Source organism: Amia ocellicauda, unplaced genomic scaffold (assembly GCF_036373705.1).
Source record: "Amia ocellicauda isolate fAmiCal2 unplaced genomic scaffold, fAmiCal2.hap1 HAP1_SCAFFOLD_109, whole genome shotgun sequence".
NCBI classification, from domain to species: Eukaryota; Metazoa; Chordata; class Actinopteri; order Amiiformes; family Amiidae; genus Amia; species Amia ocellicauda.
In genome coordinates, this window is record NW_027102674.1 from 75,001 (window position 1) to 82,500 (window position 7,500).

A 7,500-nucleotide genomic window follows, 5' to 3' on the forward strand; every position below is an offset into this window, starting at 1 on the left:
TTTCAGTAATTTCATCCCGTTGCATTCACATCCGTGCCTTGAATGAGATTGAATGTGATCTTTGCTCTCAAGTATGTTCCCAAGTTTTACACTTTCGTGCTTTGCATGAATGGGAATGGAACCGTGTGTGTTGAATGAGGCTCCTTGTGAGCACTGAACTTTGTCCGGTGGAGTTCCTTTTTGTGTTGCTGTAATTGTGTCATTTCTCGATGAGAAAGATTAGGCAACATTTAGTCACTTCTAGCCATGATGCTCAATTTATTTACGAATGTACCCTAGTTACTAGGGACCGTTTACGTTGGAGAACAAGATCTATTGTATGCCTGTGTATTTGGGGAAGTCAAATCTGAAATAATGATGAAATTGCGTGTATCCAAAGTTAAAACTCGTGATTTGTCGCCCTCTGGTGTGTAAAAGATGCAAAAGCTTACAGCACCTGGTATTCCCAGGCGGTCTCCCATCCAAGTACTGACCAGGCCCGAGCCTGCTTAGCTTCCGAGATCGGACGAGATCGGGCGTATTCAGGCTAGTATGGCCGTAAGCCAGGGAGGCTGTCCCTGACGCTCTACTTATAGGGAAGGCAATATCCGTTTCTGCCGTTCATACTTACAGTTGAACTGTCTCTCTACTCTAAAGCCCGGGACACACCAGCGCGCCGCAGACAGTCCCTGCTAACACGCCACGTTGTGGCAACGTTGTGCGTTAGCTGGGGTGCCACACCAGACCGGAACTATATTTTACAAAACGAACACATTGTCTTGATAATACAGCTGTAATTGAGTGCCTGACACGCCAGTCAAGCGCAATCTTGAGAAGTTGTGCATTTCAGTAAGGATTTCAATTGACATGCAGTATGAAACTGAAAGGAGGTTGCATCACTATGATGCATAACATTGCATGTATTGTATTTTCAAGTGTGTGCATTCATCCTGTTGTCATTTTGTTTTGAAAGCAGAAGAATCATTCAACAGGTTGCTGAGACAAATGTAAACCAGTAAAACATATGAAGAGAAACAAACCTTGAATATAAGTTCAGTTGTTTAAACATTTGACAAACTATGGTGAGGGGGTAAGAAAACACACAAATCCAGCAGCTCCTGTATTTCAATACACCAGAACCCAATATTATTGGCGAGTCGGGTAGTCCATCATCACAGTTCGAGGGCAGGCATCATTTCAGTAATTTCATCCCGTTGCATTCACATCCGTGCCTTGAATGAGATTGAATGTGATCTTTGCTCTCAAGTATGTTCCCAAGTTTTACACTTTCGTGCTTTGTATGAATGGGAATGGAACCGTGTGTGTTGAATGAGGCTCCTTGTGAGCACTGAACTTTGTCCGGTGGAGTTCCTTTTTGTGTTGCTGTAATTGTGTCATTTCTCGATGAGAAAGATTAGGCAACATTTAGTCACTTCTAGCCATGATGCTCAATTTATTTACAAATGTACACTAGTTAATAGGGACCGTTTACGTTGGAGAACAAGATCTATTGTATGCCTGTGTATTTGGGGAAGTCAAATCTGAAATAATGATGAAATTGCGTGTATCCAAAGTTAAAACTCGTGATTTGTCGCCCTCTGGTGTGTAAAAGATGCAAAAGCTTACAGCACCTGGTATTCCCAGGCGGTCTCCCATCCAAGTACTGACCAGGCCCGAGCCTGCTTAGCTTCTGAGATCGGACGTATTCAGGCTAGTATGGCCGTAAGCTGTCCCTGACGCTCTACTTAAAGGGAAGGCAATATCCGTTTCTGCCGCTCATACTTGCAGTTGAACTGTCTCTCTACTCTAAAGTCCGGGACACACCAGCGCGCCGCAGACAGTCCCTGCTAACACGAAACGTTGTGGCAACATTGTGCGTTAGCTGGGGTGCCACACCAGACCGGAACTATATTTTACAAAACGAACACATTGTCTTGATAATACAGCTGTAATTGAGTGCCTGACACGCCAGTCAAGCGCAATCTTGAGAAGGTGTGCATTTCAGTAAGGATTTCAATTGACATGCAGTATGAAACTGAAAGGAGGTTGCATCACTATGATGCATAACATTGCATGTATTGTATTTTCAAGTGTGTGCATTCATCCTGTTGTCATTTTGTTTTGAAAGCAGAAGAATCATTCAACAGGTTGCTGAGACAAATGTAAACCAGTAAAACATATGAAGAGAAACAAACCTTGAATATAAGTTCAGTTGTTTAAACATTTGACAAACTATGGTGAGGGGGTAAGAAAACACACAAATCCAGCAGCTCCTGTATTTCAATACACCAGAACCCAATATTATTGGCGAGTCGGGTAGTCCATCATCACAGTTCGAGGGCAGGCATCATTTCAGTAATTTCATCCCGTTGCATTCACATCCGTGCCTTGAATGAGATTGAATGTGATCTTTGCTCTCAAGTATGTTCCCAAGTTTTACACTTTCGTGCTTTGCATGAATGGGAATGGAACCGTGTGTGTTGAATGAGGCTCCTTGTGAGCACTGAACTTTGTCCGGTGGAGTTCCTTTTTGTGTTGCTGTAATTGTGTCATTTCTCGATGAGAAAGATTAGGCAACATTTAGTCACTTCTAGCCATGATGCTCAATTTATTTACGAATGTACCCTAGTTACTACGGACCGTTTACGTTGGAGAACAAGATCTATTGGATGCCTGTGTATTTGGGGAAGTCAAATCTGAAATAATAATGAAATTGCGTGTATCCAAAGTTAAAACTCGTGATTTGTCGCCCTCTGGTGTGTAAAAGATGCAAAAGCTTACAGCACCTGGTATTCCCAGGTGGTCTCCCATCCAAGTACTGACCAGGCCCGAGCCTGCTTAGCTTCTGAGATCGGACGTATTCAGGCTAGTATGGCCGTAAGCTGTCCCTGACGCTCTACTTAAAGGGAAGGCAATATCCGTTTCTGCCGCTCATACTTGCAGTTGAACTGTCTCTCTACTCTAAAGTCCGGGACACACCAGCGCGCCGCAGACAGTCCCTGCTAACACGAAACGTTGTGGCAACGTTGTGCGTTAGCTGGGGTGCCACACCAGACCGGAACTATATTTTACAAAACGAACACATTGTCTTGATAATACAGCTGTAATTGAGTGCCTGACACGCCAGTCAAGCGCAATCTTGAGAAGGTGTGCATTTCAGTAAGGATTTCAATTGACATGCAGTATGAAACTGAAAGGAGGTTGCATCACTATGATGCATAACATTGCATGTATTGTATTTTCAAGTGTGTGCATTCATCCTGTTGTCATTTTGTTTTGAAAGCAGAAGAATCATTCAACAGGTTGCTGAGACAAATGTAAACCAGTAAAACATATGAAGAGAAACAAACCTTGAATATAAGTTCAGTTGTTTAAACATTTGACAAACTATGGTGAGGGGGTAAGAAAACACACAAATCCAGCAGCTCCTGTATTTCAATACACCAGAACCCAATATTATTGGCGAGTCGGGTAGTCCATCATCACAGTTCGAGGGCAGGCATCATTTCAGTAATTTCATCCCGTTGCATTCACATCCGTGCCTTGAATGAGATTGAATGTGATCTTTGCTCTCAAGTATGTTCCCAAGTTTTACACTTTCGTGCTTTGCATGAATGGGAATGGAACCGTGTGTGTTGAATGAGGCTCCTTGTGAGCACTGAACTTTGTCCGGTGGAGTTCCTTTTTGTGTTGCTGTAATTGTGTCATTTCTCGATGAGAAAGATTAGGCAACATTTAGTCACTTCTAGCCATGATGCTCAATTTATTTACGAATGTACCCTAGTTACTACGGACCGTTTACGTTGGAGAACAAGATCTATTGGATGCCTGTGTATTTGGGGAAGTCAAATCTGAAATAATGATGAAATTGCGTGTATCCAAAGTTAAAACTCGTGATTTGTCGCCCTCTGGTGTGTAAAAGATGCAAAAGCTTACAGCACCTGGTATTCCCAGGCGGTCTCCCATCCAAGTACTGACCAGGCCCGAGCCTGCTTAGCTTCCGAGATCAGACGAGATCGGGCGTATTCAGGCTAGTATGGCCGTAAGCCAGGGAGGCTGTCCCTGACGCTCTACTTAAAGGGAAGGCAATATCCGTTTCTGCCGTTCATACTTACAGTTGAACTGTCTCTCTACTCTAAAGCCCGGGACACACCAGCGCGCCGCAGACAGTCCCTGCTTACATGCCACATTGTGGCAACGTTGTGCGTTAGCTGGGGTGCCACACCAGACCGGAACTATTTTTTACAAAACGAACACATTGTCTTGATAAAACAGCTGTAATTGAGTGCCTGACACGCCAGTCAAGCTCAATCTTGAGAAGGTGTGCATTTCAGTAAGGATTTCAATTGACATGCAGTATGAAGCTGAAAGGAGGTTGCATCACTATGATGCATAACATTGCATGTATTGTATTTTCAAGTGTGTGCATTCATCCTGTTGTCATTTTGTTTTGAAAGCAGAAGAATCATTCAACAGGTTGCTGAGACAAATGTAAACCAGTAAAACATATGAAGAGAAACAAACCTTGAATATAAGTTCAGTTGTTTAAACATTTGACAAACTATGGTGAGGGGGTAAGAAAACACACAAATCCAGCAGCTCCTGTATTTCAATACACCAGAACCCAATATTATTGGCGAGTCGGGTAGTCCATCATCACAGTTCGAGGGCAGGCATCATTTCAGTAATTTCATCCCGTTGCATTCACATCCGTGCCTTGAATGAGATTGAATGTGATCTTTGCTCTCAAGTATGTTCCCAAGTTTTACACTTTCGTGCTTTGCATGAATGGGAATGGAACCGTGTGTGTTGAATGAGGCTCCTTGTGAGCACTGAACTTTGTCCGGTGGAGTTCCTTTTTGTGTTGCTGTAATTGTGTCATTTCTCGATGAGAAAGATTAGGCAACATTTAGTCACTTCTAGCCATGATGCTCAATTTATTTACGAATGTACCCTAGTTACTAGGGACCGTTTACGTTGGAGAACAAGATCTATTGTATGCCTGTGTATTTGGGGAAGTAAAATCTGAAATAATGATGAAATTGTGTGTATCCAAAGTTAAAACTCGTGATTTGTCGCCCTCTGGTGTGTAAAAGGTGCAAAAGCTTACAGCACCTGGTATTCCCAGGCGGTCTCCCATCCAAGTACTGACCAGGCCCGAGCCCGCTTGGCTTCCGAGATCCGATGAGATCGGGCGTATTCAGGCTAGTATGGCCGTAAGCCAGGGAGGCTGTCCCTGACGCTCTACTTAAAGGGAAGGCAATATCCGTTTCTGCCGTTCATACTTACAGTTGAACTGTCTCTCTACTCTAAAGCCCGGGACACACCAGCGCGCCGCAGCCAGTCCCTGCTAACACGCCACGTTGTGGCAACATTGTGGCAACGTTGTGCGTTAGCTGGGGTGCCACACCAGACCGGAACTATATATTACAAAACGAACACATTGTCTTGATAAAACAGCTGTGATTGAGTGCCTGACACGCCAGTCAAGCGCAATCTTGAGAAGGTGTGCATTTCAGTAAGGATTTCAATTGACATGCAGTATGAAACTGAAAGGAGGTTGCATCACTATGATGCATAACATTGCATGTATTGTATTTTCAAGTGTGTGCATTCATCCTGTTGTCATTTTGTTTTGAAAGCAGAAGAATCATTCAACAGGTTGCTGAGACAAATGTAAACCAGTAAAACATATGAAGAGAAACAAACCTTGAATATAAGTTCAGTTGTTTAAACATTTGACAAACTATGGTGAGGGGGTAAGAAAACACACAAATCCAGCAGCTCCTGTATTTCAATACACCAGAACCCAATATTATTGGCGAGTCGGGTAGTCCATCATCACAGTTCGAGGGCAGGCATCATTTCAGTAATTTCATCCCGTTGCATTCACATCCGTGCCTTGAATGAGATTGAATGTGATCTTTGCTCTCAAGTATGTTCCCAAGTTTTACACTTTCGTGCTTTGCATGAATGGGAATGGAACCGTGTGTGTTGAATGAGGCTCCTTGTGAGCACTGAACTTTGTCCGGTGGAGTTCCTTTTTGTGTTGCTGTAATTGTGTCATTTCTCGATGAGAAAGATTAGGCAACATTTAGTCACTTCTAGCCATGATGCTCAATTTATTTACGAATGTACCCTAGTTACTAGGGACCGTTTACGTTGGAGAACAAGATCTATTGTATGCCTGTGTATTTGGGGAAGTCAAATCTGAAATAATGATGAAATTGCGCGTATCCAAAGTTAAAAATCGTGATTTGTCGCCCTCTGGTGTGTAAAAGATGCAAAAGCTTACAGCACCTGGTATTCCCAGGCGCTCTCCCATCCAAGTACTGACCAGGCCCGAGCCTGCTTAGCTTCCGAGATCGGACGAGATCGGGCGTATTCAGGCTAGTATGGCCGTAAGCCAGGGAGGCTGTCCCTGACGCTCTACTTAAAGGGAAGGCAATATCCGTTTCTGCCGCTCATACTTGCAGTTGAACTGTCTCTCTACTCTAAAGCCCGGGACACACCAGCGCGCCGCAGCCAGTCCCTGCTAACACGCCACGTTGTGGCAACATTGTGGCAACGTTGTGCGTTAGCTGGGGTGCCACACCAGACCGGAACTATATATTACAAAACGAACACATTGTCTTGATAAAACAGCTGTAATTGAGTGCCTGACACGCCAGTCAAGCGCAATCTTGAGAAGGTGTGCATTTCAGTAAGGATTTCAATTGACATGCAGTATGAAACTGAAAGGAGGTTGCATCACTATGATGCATAACATTGCATGTATTGTATTTTCAAGTGTGTGCATTCATCCTGTTGTCATTTTGTTTTGAAAGCAGAAGAATCATTCAACAGGTTGCTGAGACAAATGTAAACCAGTAAAACATATGAAGAGAATCAAACCTTGAATATAAGTTCAGTTGTTTAAACATTTGACAAACTATGGTGAGGGGGTAAGAAAACACACAAATCCAGCAGCTCCTGTATTTCAATACACCAGAACCCAATATTATTGGCGAGTCGGGTAGTCCATCATCACAGTTCGAGGGCAGGCATCATTTCAGTAATTTCATCCCGTTGCATTCACATCCGTGCCTTGAATGAGATTGAATGTGATCTTTGCTCTCAAGTATGTTCCCAAGTTTTACACTTTCGTGCTTTGCATGAATGGGAATGGAACCGTGTGTGTTGAATGAGGCTCCTTGTGAGCACTGAACTTTGTCCGGTGGAGTTCCTTTTTGTGTTGCTGTAATTGTGTCATTTCTCGATGAGAAAGATTAGGCAACATTTAGTCACTTCTAGCCATGATGCTCAATTTATTTACGAATGTACCCTAGTTACTAGGGACCGTTTACGTTGGAGAACAAGATCTATTGTATGCCTGTGTATTTGGGGAAGTCAAATCTGAAATAATGATGAAATTGCGTGTATCCAAAGTTAAAACTCGTGATTTGTCGCCCTCTGGTGTGTAAAAGATGCAAAAGCTTACAGCACCTGGTATTCCCAGGCGGTCTCCCATCCAAGTACTGA

At 43.4% G+C, this 7,500-nt stretch overlaps 5 non-coding genes and 2 pseudogenes across 5 annotated transcripts in view; all 7 read right to left on the reverse strand.

Annotated features, from left to right (window-relative positions):
* Positions 1-424: 424 nt before the first annotated feature.
* LOC136720991 (5S ribosomal RNA) lies at positions 425-543 on the reverse strand. The gene has a single exon (XR_010805791.1). It is a non-coding gene; the product is annotated as a 5S ribosomal RNA (ribosomal RNA).
* Positions 544-1,598: 1,055 nt separating this feature from the next.
* LOC136720974 (uncharacterized) lies at positions 1,599-1,707 on the reverse strand (annotated as a pseudogene).
* A 1,046-nt stretch (positions 1,708-2,753) lies between these two features.
* On the reverse strand, positions 2,754-2,862 carry LOC136720972 (uncharacterized; annotated as a pseudogene).
* A 1,046-nt stretch (positions 2,863-3,908) lies between these two features.
* Positions 3,909-4,027, reverse strand: LOC136720814 (5S ribosomal RNA). Its single transcript, XR_010805651.1, has one exon. It is a non-coding gene; the product is annotated as a 5S ribosomal RNA (ribosomal RNA).
* Positions 4,028-5,082: 1,055 nt separating this feature from the next.
* LOC136720888 (5S ribosomal RNA) lies at positions 5,083-5,201 on the reverse strand. The gene has a single exon (XR_010805718.1). It is a non-coding gene; the product is annotated as a 5S ribosomal RNA (ribosomal RNA).
* Positions 5,202-6,267: 1,066 nt separating this feature from the next.
* Positions 6,268-6,386, reverse strand: LOC136720905 (5S ribosomal RNA). The gene has a single exon (XR_010805734.1). It is a non-coding gene; the product is annotated as a 5S ribosomal RNA (ribosomal RNA).
* Positions 6,387-7,452: 1,066 nt separating this feature from the next.
* LOC136720780 (5S ribosomal RNA) overlaps positions 7,453-7,500 on the reverse strand; it is a 119-nt gene continuing 71 nt past the window's right edge. Inside the window, exon 1 of the ribosomal RNA XR_010805620.1 lies at positions 7,453-7,500. This exon is cut by the window's right edge and continues 71 nt beyond it. This is a non-coding gene — a ribosomal RNA (5S ribosomal RNA).